Source organism: Mustelus asterias, chromosome 5, assembly GCF_964213995.1.
Source record: "Mustelus asterias chromosome 5, sMusAst1.hap1.1, whole genome shotgun sequence".
NCBI classification, from domain to species: Eukaryota; Metazoa; Chordata; class Chondrichthyes; order Carcharhiniformes; family Triakidae; genus Mustelus; species Mustelus asterias.
Window position 1 is genome coordinate 148,521,359 of NC_135805.1, and position 15,000 is coordinate 148,536,358.

At 48.5% G+C, this 15,000-nt stretch overlaps 1 protein-coding gene and 1 non-coding gene across 2 annotated transcripts in view; both read left to right on the forward strand.

The window, feature by feature from the left end:
• Nucleotides 1-12,063: 12,063 nt before the first annotated feature.
• On the forward strand, nucleotides 12,064-12,259 carry LOC144494520 (U2 spliceosomal RNA). The gene has a single exon (XR_013498088.1). It is a non-coding gene; the product is annotated as a U2 spliceosomal RNA (small nuclear RNA).
• A 2,475-nt stretch (nucleotides 12,260-14,734) lies between these two features.
• Nucleotides 14,735-15,000, forward strand: part of LOC144493884 (flavin-containing monooxygenase 5-like) — a 40,302-nt gene continuing 40,036 nt past the window's right edge. Inside the window, exon 1 of the mRNA XM_078213466.1 lies at nucleotides 14,735-14,866. The gene's annotated coding sequence lies outside the window, so the exon portion shown is untranslated. The remainder of the gene's footprint in view (nucleotides 14,867-15,000) is intronic.

Sequence of the window (15,000 nt, forward strand, 5' to 3'; positions counted from 1 at the left end):
TCTGATTGCGACAATCCTCAACTGCCACTCTCCCGCCTCATCCCCGTAACCCCCTCCATTCCCTTACTGATTAGAAAATGAGTTTCTCCCTCACTATGAGTCTCGTAGCTGGGAGTCTCTCCCACAAGAGGATATCCGGGTATCCCATTACTCCGGGTTAGGAACTGACATGTTTTAGTGCACTCACCAAGGGGTCTACCCGCATTCTGCTCACCACCTCGCTATCAGGCCAGAACCAGGGGCGAGGGTCTGAAGATACAGAGTAGATCCTTTAGGTCAGAGATTAGGACACATTTCTTCTCCCAGAGAGCCTACAAGAAGCTCTCGGCCCCAATGTATTCCAGCTGTCTGCATTTATCGGATAATCAATTTCACACACTTCATTCACCACCATCAAAAGGAGTTGAGGCCAAAACATTGAATGTTTTCAAGAAGCAGTTAGATAAAGCACTTGGGACAAAGGGGATAAAAGAATATGGGGGGAAGGCGGGATCAGGATATTAAGATAGAACATAGAAAAAATACAGCACAAACAGGACCTTCGGCCCACAAGTTGCGCCGGTCATGTCCCTACCTACCTCGGCTTATATATAGGCTTACCTATAACCCTCAATCCTATTAAGTCCCATGTACTCATCCAGAAGTCTCTTAAAAGACCCCATCGAGTTTGCCTCCAGCACCACTGACGGCAGCCGATTCCACTCACCCACCACCCTCAGTGAAAAACGTCCCCTGACATCTCCTCTGTACCTACTCCCCAGCACCTTAAACCTGTGTCCTCTCGTAGCAGCCATTTCAGCCCTGGGAAAAAGCCTCTGAGAATCCACCCGATCTATACCTCTCAACATCTTGTACACCTGTATCAGGTCACCTCTCATCCTTTGTCTCTCCAAGGAGAAAAGACCGAGCTCCCTCAGCCTATCCTCATAAGGCATGCCACTCAATCCAGGCAACATCCTTGTAAATCTTCTCTGCACTCTTTCAATCATTTCCACATCTCTCCTGTAATGAGGCGACCAGAACTGAGCAACGTACTCCAAGTGGGGTCTGACGAGGGTCTTATAAAGCTGCATCATTATCTCCCGACTCCTAAACTCAGTCCCTCGATTGATGAAGGCCAGCACACCATACGCCTTCTTAACCACCTCCTCTACCTGCGAGGCCGATTTAAGAGTCCTATGGACCCGGACCCCAAGGTCCTTCTGATCCTCTACACTGCTAAGAATCTTACCCTTGATATTATACTCCTTCATCCCATTTGACCTGCCAAAATGGACCACTACACATTTATCCAAGTTGAGGTCCATCTGCCACTTCTCTGCCCAGTCTTGCATCCTATCTATGTCACGCTGCAGCTTCTGACATCCCTCCAACCTATCCACAGCACCACCAACCTTCGTGTCGTCGGCAAACTTACCAACCCATCCCTCCACTTCCTCATCCAGGTCATTTATGAAAATGACAAACAGCAAGGGTCCCAGAACAGATCCCTGGGGCACTCCACTGGTGACCGACCTCCATTCAGAAAAAGACTCATCTACAACCAATCTCTGCCTTCTGCAGGCAAGCCAGTTCTGAATCCACAAGGCAACAGCCCCTTGGATCCCATGCCCTCTCACTTTCTCAAGAAGTCTTGCATGGGGGACCTTATCGAACGCCTTGCTGAAGTCCATGTAAACCACATCTACCGCTTTTCCTTCGTCAACGTGTTTAGTCACATTTTCAAAGAACTCCACCAGGCTCGTAAGATGGATGATCAGCCATGAAAATGAATTGCGGAGCAGGCTCGAGGGCCGAATGGCCTCCTCCTTGCTCCTATTTTCCAAGAAACATCAGTTCTGAGAAGTGCTGTGTGTTTTCTGGGACTCATGTGAGAAGAAATCAGGCCAGGTTAACTCTTTTCAAAAGTCCTTGGATCTGCACCACAAGTGGTGTAAGCTGCGGGGCTTTGGGCTGCATGCGGGTGGTTCAATTAGAAATGGACATTTGGGCGTCCTTGGGCTGGCACAACAAGAAGGGACAAATGGCCTCCTTCTGTGCTATAACTTTGCTATGGCTCTTGGGATTGGCCATGCTAAATTGCCCCTTAGTGTTCCAAAGATGTGCCGGTTAGCTGGATTGGCCATGCTAAATTGCCCCTGAGTGTCTAAAGATCTCCACATCATGTCTGAAAATGTGCAGTTTAGCCGGAGTGGCTATCCTAAATTGCGCCTTAGTGTCCAAATGTGTGCAGGTTAGGTGGATTGGCCATGCTAACTTGCCCCTGGGTGTCTAAAGATGGTAAGAGTTTTAACAACAGGTTAAAGTCCAGCAGGTTTATTTGGTAGCAAATGCCATTAGCTTTCAGAGCGCTGCTCCTTCGTCAGATGGAGTGGATATCTGCTCTCAAACAGGGCATACAGAGACACACAATCAAGTTGCAGAATACTGAGTAGAATGCGAATCTTTACAGCTACATTTAAAGATACAGACAATGTGAGTGGAGAGAGCATTAGGCGCAGGTTAAAGAAATGTGTATTGTCTCCAGGCAGGACAGCCAGTGAGATTCTGCAAGTCCAGGAGACAAGCTGTGGGGTTACCGATAGTGTGACATGAACCCAAGATCCTGGTTGAGGCCGTCCTCATGTGTGCGGAACTTGGCTATCAGTTTCTGCTCAGCGACTCTGCGCTGTCGTGTGTCGTGAAGGCCGCCTTGGAGAACGCTTACCCGAAGATCAGAGGCTGAATGCCCGTGACTGCTGAAGTGTTCCCCCACAGGAAGAGAACAGTCTTGCCTGGTGATTGTCGAGCGGTGTTCATTCATCCGTTGTCGTAGCGTCATACATACACTTACAACTCGACCAACATTGTCTACCTGATACGCTGCAGGAAAGGATGTCCCGAGGCATGGTACATTGGGGAAACCATGCAGACGCTGTGACAACGGATGAATGAACACCGCTCGACAATCACCAGGCAAGACTGTTCTCTTCCTGTTGGGGAACACTTCAGCGGTCACGGGCATTCAGCCTCTGATCTTCGGGTAAGCGTTCTCCAAGGCGGCCTTCACGACACATGACAGCACAGAGTCGCTGAGCAGAAACTGATAGCCAAGTTCCGCACACATGAGGACAGCCTAAACCAGGATCTTGGGTTCATGTCACACTATCGGTAACCCCCACAGCTTGCCTCCTGGACTTGCAGAATCTCACTGGCTGTCCTGTCTGGAGACAATACACATTTCTTTAACCTGTGCCTAATGCTCCCTCCACTCACATTGTCTGTATCTTTAAATGTAGCTGTAAAGATTCGCATTCTACTCAGTATTCTGCAACTTGATTTTGTGTCTCTGTATGCCCTGTTTGAGAGCAGATATCTACTCCATCTGACGAAGGAGCAGCGCTCCGAAAGCTAATGGCATTTGCTACCAAATAAACCTGTTGGACTTTAACCTGGTGTTGTTAAAATTTTTACTGTGTTTACCCCAGTCCAACGCCGGCATCTCCACATCATGTCTAAAGATGTGCAGGTTAGGTGGATTGGCCATGCTAAATTTCCCCTTAGTAACAAATGATGTGTAGGTTACATGGACTGGCCATGATAAATTGCCCCTTACCATCCCAAGATGTGCAGGTTAGGTGACTGGCCATGCTAAATTGCCCCGTAATGTCTAAAGATGTGCAGGTTAACTGGATTGGCCATGCTAAATTGCCCCTTAGTGTCCTAAGATGTGCAGGTTAGGGGCATTAGCAATGCTAAATTACCCCTTAGTGTCCAAAGATGTGCAGGTTGGATGGACTGACCATGCTAAATTGCCTCTTAGTGTCCAAAGATGTGCACGTTAGTTGGACTGGCCAAGCTAAATTGCCCCTTAGTGTCCAAAGATGTGTAGGTTAGGGGGATTAGCCATGCTAAATTGCCCCTTAGTGTCCAAAGATGTGCAGGTTAGGTGGACTGGCCATGCTAAATTACCCCTGAGTGTCTAAAGATGGTGGTCGTGATGTGGAGATGCCGGTGTTGGACTGGGGTAAACACAGTAAGAAGTTTAACAGAAGTTTAAACACAGTAAGAAGTTTAAGGCTCCGAAAGTTTGTGGCTTTTGCTACCAAATAAACCTGTTGGACTTTAATCTGGTGTTGTTAAACTTCTTACTGTGTCTAAAGATGTGCAGATTAGGTGGATTGACCATGCTAAATTGCACCTTAGTGTCCAAAGATGTGTAGGTTAGGTGGATTGGCCATGGTAAATCGCCCCTTGGTGTCCAAAGAAGTGCAGGTTAGGTGGACTGGCCTTGCTAAATTGCCCCTTAGTGTGCAAAGATGTGTAGGTTAGGGTGGATTGGCCATGCTAAATTGCTCCTTGCTGTTATAGGTAGAGTAAGAAGTCTCACAACACCAGGTTAAAGTCCAACAGGTTTATTTGGAATCACGAGCTTTCGGAGCACTGCTCCTTCCTCAGGTGAGTCTAATTATTCAGCTTAGCACTCACCTGAGGAAAGAGCAGCACTCCAAAAGCTCGTGATTCCAAATAAACCTGTTGGACTTTAACCTGGGTGTTGTGAAATTTCTTACTGTGCCCACCCCAGTCCAACGCCGGCATCTCCACATCATGTTATTGGTAGGGAATGGGAAGTGGGAGCGGAGGGGCCGGACAGGCCAGACTGAACCAAACAGTCTTTTTCTGCTCCAACCAGAAGACTGTTCGAGACGGCAGCACGGTGGCACAGTGGTTAGCACTCACAGTACCAGGTACCTGGGTTCGAATCCCGGCTTGGGTGATTGTCTATGTGTGGTCAGCACATTGATAAGTCAAGGAATCATTGTATCCCGACAGTGCAGGAGGAGGCCATTCGGCCCATCGAGTCTGTACCGACCACAATCCCACCCAGGCCCTATTCCCATAACCCCACATATTTAGTCTGCTCGTCCCCCTGACACGAGGGTCAACTGATGTGGGAGCAAAATAAACCTGTTGGACTTTAACCTGGTGTTGTGAGACTTCTTACTAGGGTCAACTTAGCAGGGCCAATTCATGGCATGGCTGCCTCAGCGCCAGGGACCCCGGTTCGATTCCAGCTTGGGTCACTGTCTGTGTGGAGTTTGTATGTTCTCCCCATGTCTGCGTGGGTTCCTCCGGGTGCTCCGGTTTCCTCCGACAGTCTGAAAGACAGGCTGGTTAGATGCATTGGCCATGCTAAATTGTACCCGCACATGCGCCTGTGTGTTGCGATTGGGGGATTTTCACAGTAACTTCACTGCAGTGTCAATGTTAATCTGCTTGTGACACTAATAAATAAACTTTTTTGAAAATCAATCGCAGCTAGCTTCTGTCAACTCCTGCCCAAGGTTCTCTGAGCCAGATCTAACCTTACGCCCACCCACCCACCCCAACCCCCGCTTGACTGGCACTGGACACTTCACATTACGTCAATTAGACAACGTCCTCGGGCTGAATTGCAAAATGAGTCTTTAATAGCTGAGCCTTTTCCTGCAGCAGGCACACTGGGCGGGAGAGAAGTCAACAGCAAAGGTAAGTGCCGATGCGTGTTCGCGATACACTGCGCGCTGCGCTGGTAAATTCCACCTCTCGTCTGCTGCCTGCTCTGAACCGCTTACAGACCCACGTTTCAACAGAGATACCAATACAACAAGCACATGGGAGAGAGAAAGAAGTTTCCAAAACGCCCTACTTTTGGCAATTAACTGTCACACAGCAGCAGCAGCAATATCATTTCACACTGTCAAGCTCCCAGTTTGACAGGGCGATGGGGCAAGCTGCTTGCCCATCCCGGGAAGGGACAGCTTTTTCCAGGGGAGTCAGGATAGCTTTCTCCGCTGTTTTGGGGGGCGGGGAGGGGTAACTCCCCCAATCTGCATTCACAGCTTCGAGATTTGTACACTGCTCAATACTGTGTGTGTCTCAATAACTCCAAACTTTAGACAGTAAAAGTTGTTAAAAAGCTACTACTGTACACATTCAACTGTAGATCCAGCTTTCTCTTTATACATATATACATATATCTGTGTGTGTATCTGTGTCTGAACAGCTTCAAACTTTAGACAGTAAAAAGCTTTTTAAAAATTTACTATTGTACACATTTGATATCAGACTATAAATCCAGCTTTCTCTTGTTATATAAATGTTTTTATCTGTGTGTGTGTGAGCGTCTGTGTGTGTGTCTGTATTTGTGTGTATGTGTCTGTGTGTGTGTGTGTGTGTCTGTATTTGTGTGTATGTGTCTGTGTGTGTGCATGTGTGTGTCTGTGTGTGTGTGTGAGAGAGAGAGAGTGTGTGTGTGTGTCTGTATTTGTGTGTATGTGTCTCTGTGTGTGCATGTGTCTGTGTGTGTGTGAGAGAGAGAGAGAGAGAGAGAGCGTGTGTGTGTGTGTGTCTGTATTTGTATGTCTGTGTCTCGGTGTGTGTGTCTGTGGGTGCGTATTTATGCAAGACAGATAATCAGCTGTCTGTTAGTCCCTGGGTCTCTCTCTCCCTGTTTGTGTCTCTGTATCTCTTCCTCCACCTTTCTCTCCCTTTCTCTCACTCTCTCTGCTACTCTCTCTGTGTCTCGCTCTCTGTCTCTCTCCCTCTGTCCTTCTCTCTCTCCGTCTTGTTCTCTCTCCCTCCCTTTCTCTCTCTCTGCTTTCACTGTTCGTATAGAGCCTTAAGTAAAGAACAAGTCCAAATTCAGTTTGTCTCTCTTTCTCTCTCCCTCTATCTATCTCTCTATCTCATTCGCTCTCTCTCTTTCTGTCTTGGTCCGCCCTTCTCCCTCTCTCTACATCCCTTTCTGTCTCTCCTCTTTCTCATACTGTCTGTCTCCATCTCTATCACACATTAACTGCCTCCATCTCTCACGCTCTCTCATCCTCTCTGTCTGTCTGTATCTGCCATTCTCTCCCTCCCTGTCTCTCTATCTCTCTCTCTCTCTGTCTTTCGCTCTCTCTGTGTCGCTCTGTCTCTCTCTCTCTCTGTCTGTCTCGATCTCTCAGTCTCTGTCTCTCTCTGTCTTTCACCCTTGCTCTGTCTTTCTATCTCTCTCTATCTCTCTGTTGATCTCTCTCTGTCTCTGTCTCTCTGTCTCTCTCTCTCTGTCGCTCTCTGTCTCTCTCTCCCTCTTTGTCTCTCCCTCTGTCTCCCTCTCTCTGTCTCTCTCTGTCTCTCCCTCTGTCTCTCTCTCTCTCTCTGTCTCTTCTATCTCTCTCTCTTCTCTTCTGTCTCTGTCACTCTCTGTCTCTCTCTCCGTCTCTGTCAATCTCTCTGTCTCTGTCTCTCTTTGTCTGTCTTTCTCCCTCACTCTGTCTCTCTCTCTGTTTACCTCTCTCTCTCTGTCTCTGTCTCATTATCTCTGTCTCTCACTCTGTCTCTCTCTGTCTCTCTGTGTGTGTCTCTCTCTCTGTCTCCTCTTTGTCTCTCTCTCTGCTTGTCTCTCTCTCTCTGTCTCTCTGTCTCTCTCTGTCTCTCCCTCTCTGTCTCTCTCTCTCTGACTCTCCCTCTCTCTCTCTGTCTCTCTCTCTCTGTCTCCTCTATCTCTCTCTCTGTCTCTCCCTCTCTGTCTCTCTCTGCCTCTCTGTCTCTCCCTCTCTGTCTCTCTCTCTCTGCCTCTCTCTCTCTCTCTGTCTGTCTCTCTGTCTCTTCCTCTCTGTCTCTCTCTCTCTGCCTCTCTCTCTCTCTCTCTGTCTGTCTCTCTGTCTCTTCCTCTCTGTCTCTCTCTCTCTGCCTCTCTCTCTCTCTGTCTGTCTCTCTGTCTCTTCCTCTCTGTCTCTCTCTCTCTGCCTCTCTCTCTCTCTGTCTGTCTCTCTGTCTCTTCCTCTCTGTCTCTCTCTCTCTGCCTCTCTCTCTCTCTCTGTCTGTCTCTCTGTCTCTTTCTCTCTGCCTCTCTCTCTCTGTCTCTTCCTCTCTGTCTCTTTCTCTCTGTCTCTCTCTCTCTCTCTCTGCCTCTCCCTCTCTGTCTCTCTCTCTCCCTCTCTGTCTCTGCCTCTCTCTCTCTCTGTCTCTCTGTCTCTTTCTCTCTGTCTCTCTCTCTCTCTGCCTCTCTCTCTCTCTCTCTGTCTCTCTGTCTCTGTCTCTCTCTCTGTGTGTGTCTATCTCTCTCTGTCTCTCACACGCACATATGTACTCATTTACCAATAACAATGTGGCAAGCATTTTCAAAGAAAATTGGGAGGACAATGTGAGCGCTGGCAAGCGCTGACACACAACCAAGGGAGAAAGTTCCAGGAAGCAATGAAAACCCTCACTGAAATCTGTTGGCTTGAAGCTTCAGTCACTGCCTTTGACCGCGGTACAGGAGTTAACCCTCTCACCTCTGGAGGGAATCCCTCCTGCCGTGGCCCTGAGGACCAAAGGAGAGGCTGGATCGATGCAGGCCAATCTTCCCCTCTTCCGCATTCTATCCACCTTTCAGCAATACAACCCGTGGGCTATGAAGGTGCGGATTAATCCTAGCAACCAATGAGATTGTCATAGGCTCAGGCGGCAGCTCAGTCCTCAGAGTTGGCCAACGTTCGGACACAGCTATGGCTCCAGGAGCTGACATTTTAAAGTTTAAAAGTTTATTTATTAGACATTTAGAACCTAACTGTCAGATGTCCGGATCTCAGTCGTGTCCGATCTTTACGCTGCGCCTGTCGATTAAAGAAATGAAAAAGTAATGACAGCCTGTGTAAACATCCCAGTTGCTACCAAAAGTTGTTCTCCAGGGAACCCATTGGGAAAGAAAATGTCCCTTTCCAACTCCATCCTACATTGAGTCTTGCTTTGGGAATCTTAAATGTGCTACTGACTGTCGCTGCAAATTTAAAGTATCTCGTATAAGATTAGGGATGTTACGATGGAGGTGTCTCAAACACTGGTGAGGTCGCAGCTTGAGTATTGTGTGCAGTTCTGGTCACCACACTATTGGAAGGATGTTTGATTTGATTTATTATTGTCACATGTATTAACATACAGCGAAAAGTATTGTTTCTTGCGCACCATACAGACCAAACATACCGTTCATAGAGAAGTAAAGGAGAGGGTACAGAATGTGGTGTTACAGTCATAGCTAGGGTGTAGAGAAAGATCAACTTAATGCAAGGTAGGTCCATTCAAAAGTCTGACGGCAGCAGGGAAGAAGCTGTTCTTGAGTTGGTTGGGACGTGACCACAGACATTTGTATCTTTTTCCCGATGGAAGAAGGTGGAAGAGAGAATGTCCGGGGTGCGTGGGGTCCTTAATTATGCTGGCTGCTTTGCCGAGGCAGAGGGAAGTGTAGACAGAGTCAATGGACGGGAGGCTGGTTTGCGTGATGGACTGGGCTTCGTTCACAACCTTTTGTAGTTTCTTGCGGTCTTACGCAGAGCAGGAGCCAGACCAAGCTGTGATATAAGTGGAAAGGATTCTTCGTCTGGTGCATCTGTAAAAGTTGGTGAGAGTGATTGCACTGGAGAGGGTGCAGAGGAGATTCGCCAGGATGTTGCCGGGGCTGGAGTGTTTCAGCTGTGAAGAGAGGCTGTGTTAGGCTGGGGTTGTTTTCCGCAGAGCAGAGAAGGCTGAGGGGGGACCTGATCGAGGTGTACACAATTATGAGGGACATGGATAGGGTGGATAGGAAGAAATTCATCACTTGTCAGCCCAAGCCTGGATATTGTCCCCCATCTTGCTGCATTTGGACACGGACTCCTTCAGTATCTGAGGAGTGGTGAATTGTACTGAACACTGAGCAGTCAGCGAACGTCCCCACTTCTGACCTTATGATGGAGGGGAGATTATTGAAGATGGTTGGGCCTCAGACACTGGAATCACTGTTTCATAGAATCCCTACAGTGCAGAAGGAGGCCATTTGGCCCATCGAGCCTGCACTGTCAACGCCCAAGACCTATCCCCGTTACCCCGAGGGACTCCTGCAGAGACGTTCCTGGAGCCGAGATGATTGGCCTCCAACTATTTTCCAATGTGCCGGGTATGACTCCAACCAGCAGAGAGTTTTCCACCTCATTCCCACTCACTCCAGCTTTGCCAGCTGCCAAAATCGATCAACAGCTGCCTTGATGTCAAGGGAAGTCACTCTAACCTCACCTCTGGCATTCATCGTGTTATGAAGGTTGGGAATGTTAGTCTTTTTGCGATGCCCCGGTGAGACCATGCCTGGAGTATTGAGCGCAGTTCTGCTCTCCTTATCTTAGAGATTATATGCATGCCATAGAGGGAGTGAAGTGAAGGTTCACCAGGCTGATTGCTGGAATGACAGGATTGTCATATAAGGAATGATTGGGTCAACTGGGCCCGTAGTCACTGGAATTTAGAAGATTGAGAGGGGGTCACGTTGAAACAGATAAAACTCTGACAGGGCCGGATAGACTGGATGCAGGGATCTGGTTTCCTCTGGTTGGAGGGTTGAGAACAAGCCGTCACAGTCTCAGGATACAGGGAGGTCTTTTAGGAGGTTTTTCTTCACTCAGAGGGTGGTGAACCTGTGGAATTCTCCACCACAGAAAGCTGTGGAGGCCGCTGAATATATATCAAAGCCCTTGGGGTTACCATTGACCAGAAGCTCAACTGGACTCACCACGTAAACACAGTGGTGACCAGAGCAGGACAGAGGCTGGAAATCCTGCAGAGAACAACTCACCTCCTGACTCCCCCCAGAGCCTGTCCACCATCTACACAGACACAAGTCAGGAGTGTGATGGAATACTCTCCACTTGCCTGGATGAGTGCGGCTCCCAACAACACTCGAGAAGCTCGACACCATCCAGGATAAAGCAGCCCCGCTTGATTTGCACCACATCCACAAACATTCACTCCCGCCACCACCAACACTCAGCAGCAGCAGTGTGTACCATCTACAAGATGCACTGCAGCAATTCACCAAAGATCTTTAGACAGGACCTTCCAAACCCACGACCACTTCCATCTAGAAGGACAAGGGCAGCAGATACATGGGAACACCACCACCTGCAAGTTCCCCTCCAAGCCACTCACCATCCTGACCTGGAAATATATCGCCGTTCCTTCACAGTCGCTGGGTCAAAATCCTGGAATTCCCTCCCTAACGGCATTGTGGGTCAACCCACAGAACACGGACTGCAGCGATTCAAGATGGCAGCTCACCACCACCTTCTCAAGGGCAACTAGGGACGGGTAATGAATGCTGGGCCCAGCCAGCGGTGCCCATATCCCACGAATGAATAAAAATATATTTAAGATGGAAATAGATAGATCTCTCGCCTCTAAAGGTGTCAGGGGGTATGGGGAGAATGGGGGGGGGTGTGGTGTGGAGATAGAGGATCAGCCATATTGAATGGTGTAGCAGACGCAAAGGGCCGAATGGCCGACTCCTCCTCCTATTTTCTATGTTGACGACAGCTCATCTCATGCTCACATAGGGTTCAAGACAAACCAAAACATAGAAAGGAGAGACATCTGTCAGCCACCGCTGCTTATCTCTTCAATCTGTCCCGTTGGCCCCCTGGGAAGCTCAACCCTATCATTCTCATAAGATCCCTGCAGAGTATAAAAAGGCCATTTGGCCCATCCAGCCTGCACTGACACCAATCCCACGCAGGACCTATACTTGTAGCCCCACATATTTACTATGCTAATCCCCCTGACACTAAGGGGCAATTTAGCATAGCCAATCCCCCTAACCTGCACACCTCTGGACACTAAGGACCAATTTAGCGTGGCCAATCCACCTAACCTGCACATCTTTGGACACTAAGGGGCAATTTAGCATCGCCAATCCCCCTAACCTGCACACCTCTGGACACTAAGGAGCAATTTACCATGGCCAATCCACCTAACCTGCACATCTTTGGATTGTGGGAGGAAACCAGAGCACCCGGAGGAAACCCACACAGACACGGGGAGAATGTGCAAACTTCGCACAGGCAGTGACCCAAGCTGGGAATTGAACCCGGGTCTCTGGCGCTGTGAGGCAGCAGTGTTAACCATCGTGACACAATACCCATTCACCAAACGGTTGATGTATGGTGCTATGTCGCAGTTTTGAATGCACTTTGGTCCCATTCGGAAAAAGCACGGATCATCGGCTAGTAATGTCTGACCAATAGAAACAAGAGACAAAGCCCTCATCATGCAGACATCGCTTCTCGGCCTTTTGGCTAAGATCAAGTGTAGTATGGATGGGACGCTGCACTTGGTTGAGGTCATTGGGTTACATTGAAGCTTCATATGTTTCATATGAAACAATTTTTAAAAGCGGCATCTCGGCCTTTTGGCTAAGATGCAAATGAGCCCAAGTCTTGGAGGAGGATCCTCCCCCTTCTCCAATCAGCTTGGCCCATGTAGATCGGGCCCAGGACAGGGTGGTTTGGTCACTCACCCTGTCTTGTCAGCCTGGATCGGAAATGTCTCAACTTGTTGAGACTCTGAATTGGATTTGATTTGGTTGAATTGGAAAAGTATTTTTAAAAAACATGTTTACTTAAGAAATACGCTCCCACACCCCTCTAACCCACCCTCAGGCTTAATTACCCATCCATGTGGTTTGGCACGCTCATCCTGTTGGAAGAAAAAGAACATTTGTTGCGAAGGCCTTTCTTCTGAGCTAAATACCTGTAGAACCTCGAGAGTGCCCTGCACACTGCCTAGCTAATCCTGAACTGTCCTGGGGAATATGCTTTAACAGACCCAGAACAAGATGAAAGGGCTTGAAAGCTCTGGGGAACTATTCAGAGCAGCTCATCCAGATTTACTGCATCCTCCGCCCCCCCCCCCCTCTCCCCCGCCCCGTAACTCGATCTCCGATTAGCTTGTTGACCTTCCGATGGGGCCTGTTTGCGCGCTCCCAGCCCTGACCAATTTTGTGACCCTCAGCTGTGATCTGTGGTTCAACGCCCTGGGGTTTATCTTCACCTCGCCTCTTCATGTCTCTGAAATTTCCCAAATTTCTCACTGCCTATGTCCACCTGTGCCTTGGTCCCACTGTGCCAAGTTGAGTCAGGGCACATGCAAGATCTTATCCAGCCAGCCATTGAGTGAAAGTGGTAACTTACAACCCAAGAGCAAGTCAGGTGAAGACAGCCTTTATTCAACAGCGAGAGAAAACCCGAATTTGCCGAGAGCTCACTCTCCAGGAATGTCCTGAATTGTGAATGAATGCGGCACGGTAGCACAGTGGTTAGCACTGCTGCTTCACAGCTCCAGGGTCCCGGGTTCGATTCCCGGCTCGGGTCACTGTCTGTGTGGAGTTTGCACATTCCCCTCGTGTCTGCGTGGGTTTCCTTCAGGTGCTCCGGTTTCCTCCCACAGTTCAAAGATGTGTAGTGGGTCGGATCTCAAACAATGATGAGACAGAGTACAGGAATGAGATAGAGAATCTGGTGAACTGGTGCGGCAACTATAATCTCTCCCTCAATGTCAACACAACAAAGGAGATAGTCATCGATTTCAGGAAGCGTAAAGGAGAACATGCCCCTGTCTACATCGTAAGAAGTTTAACAACACCAGGTTAAAGTCCAACAGGTTTATTTGGTAGCAAAAGCCACTAGCTTTCGGAGCCTTAAGACCCTTCTTGGTGTTGTTAAACTTCTTACTGTGTTTACTCCAATCCAATGCCGGCATCTCCACATCCTGTCTACATCAACAGGGATGAAGTAGAAATCGTCGAGAGCTTCAACTTTTTAGGTGTCCAGATCACCAACAACCTGTCCTGGTCTCCCCATGCCGACACTATAGTTAAGAAAGTCCACCAACACTTCAACTTTCTTCGAGACTAAGGACATTTGGCATGTCCGCTACAACTTTCACCGACTTCTACAGATGCCATGATGTGGAGATGCCGGCATTGGACTGGGGCAGGCACAGTAAGAAGTCTCACAAAACCATATTGAAGTCCAACACGTTTACTTGGAATCACGAGCTTTCGGAGCGCTGCTCCTTCCTCAGGTGAGTGGGTTCCATTAACTCTGTCTACACTTTCCACTGCCTTGGCAAAGCAGCCAGCATAATTAAGGACCCTGGCACCCCAGACATTCTCTCTTCCACCTTCATCCGTCGGGAAAAAGAGACAAAAGTCTGAGGTCACGTACCGACTGACTCAAGAACAGCTTCTTCCCTGCTGCTGTCAGACTTATAAATGGACCTACTTGTACTAAGCTGATCTTTCTCTACACCCTAGCTATGACTGTAACACTACATTCTGCACTTTCTCCTTTCCTTCTCTATGAACGGTATGCTTTATCTGTATAGTGTGCAAGAAACAATACTTTTCACTGTCTGTTAATACCTGTGACAATAATAAATCATATCAAATCAAAAGTTCAGACTTATACTCTCTAGAGTTTAGAAGAATGAGGGGAGATCTATTTGATGTGTATAAGATGTTAAAGGGGATTGACAGGGTAGGCGTAAGAGGATGTTTCCCCTTGTGGAACATTCTAGAAAGAAAGGCCATAGTTTTCGGCTAAGGGGGGGCAGATTTGAAAGGGAAATGAGGAGGAATAACTTCACTCAAAGGCTGGTGAATCTGTGGAATTGTCTATCCCAGAATGCAGTGGATACCGGGACACTGAACAGATTTAAGGAGCAGATCGATCAGTTTATAATGAGTCGGGAGATGTAGGGTTCTGGAGAACGGGCTGGAAAGTGGAGATGAGGCCTAGGTGAGATGGGCCATGATGGTGTAGAATGGTGGAGTAGGTTCGAGGGGCTGAATGGCCTCCTCTTTCCCCTAGTTGTGTTCTGATTTTCACAGTGGATTTCACCACGCAATCAATGCTCAAATGCGTATTCTCTTATCTGGCAGATGAAGGGGGCAAAGCGAGTGGCAGTAATTGGCGGGGGAGCCAGTGGCCTGGTGAGCACCAAGTGCTGTTTGGACGAAGGTTTGGAGCCCACCTGCTTTGAAAGGAGCAATGACATCGGAGGACTTTGGAACTTTCAGGTCAGCTATTTGTTTAAGGAACGGGACGTGACGAATTATTTGGCAATCGGTGCCAAGGCACTGCCGTTCAGTGCCCATTTCACCATCGAGGTGCGTCATCACTTGACCTTTATTGTGAATGCCCACCCCCCCCC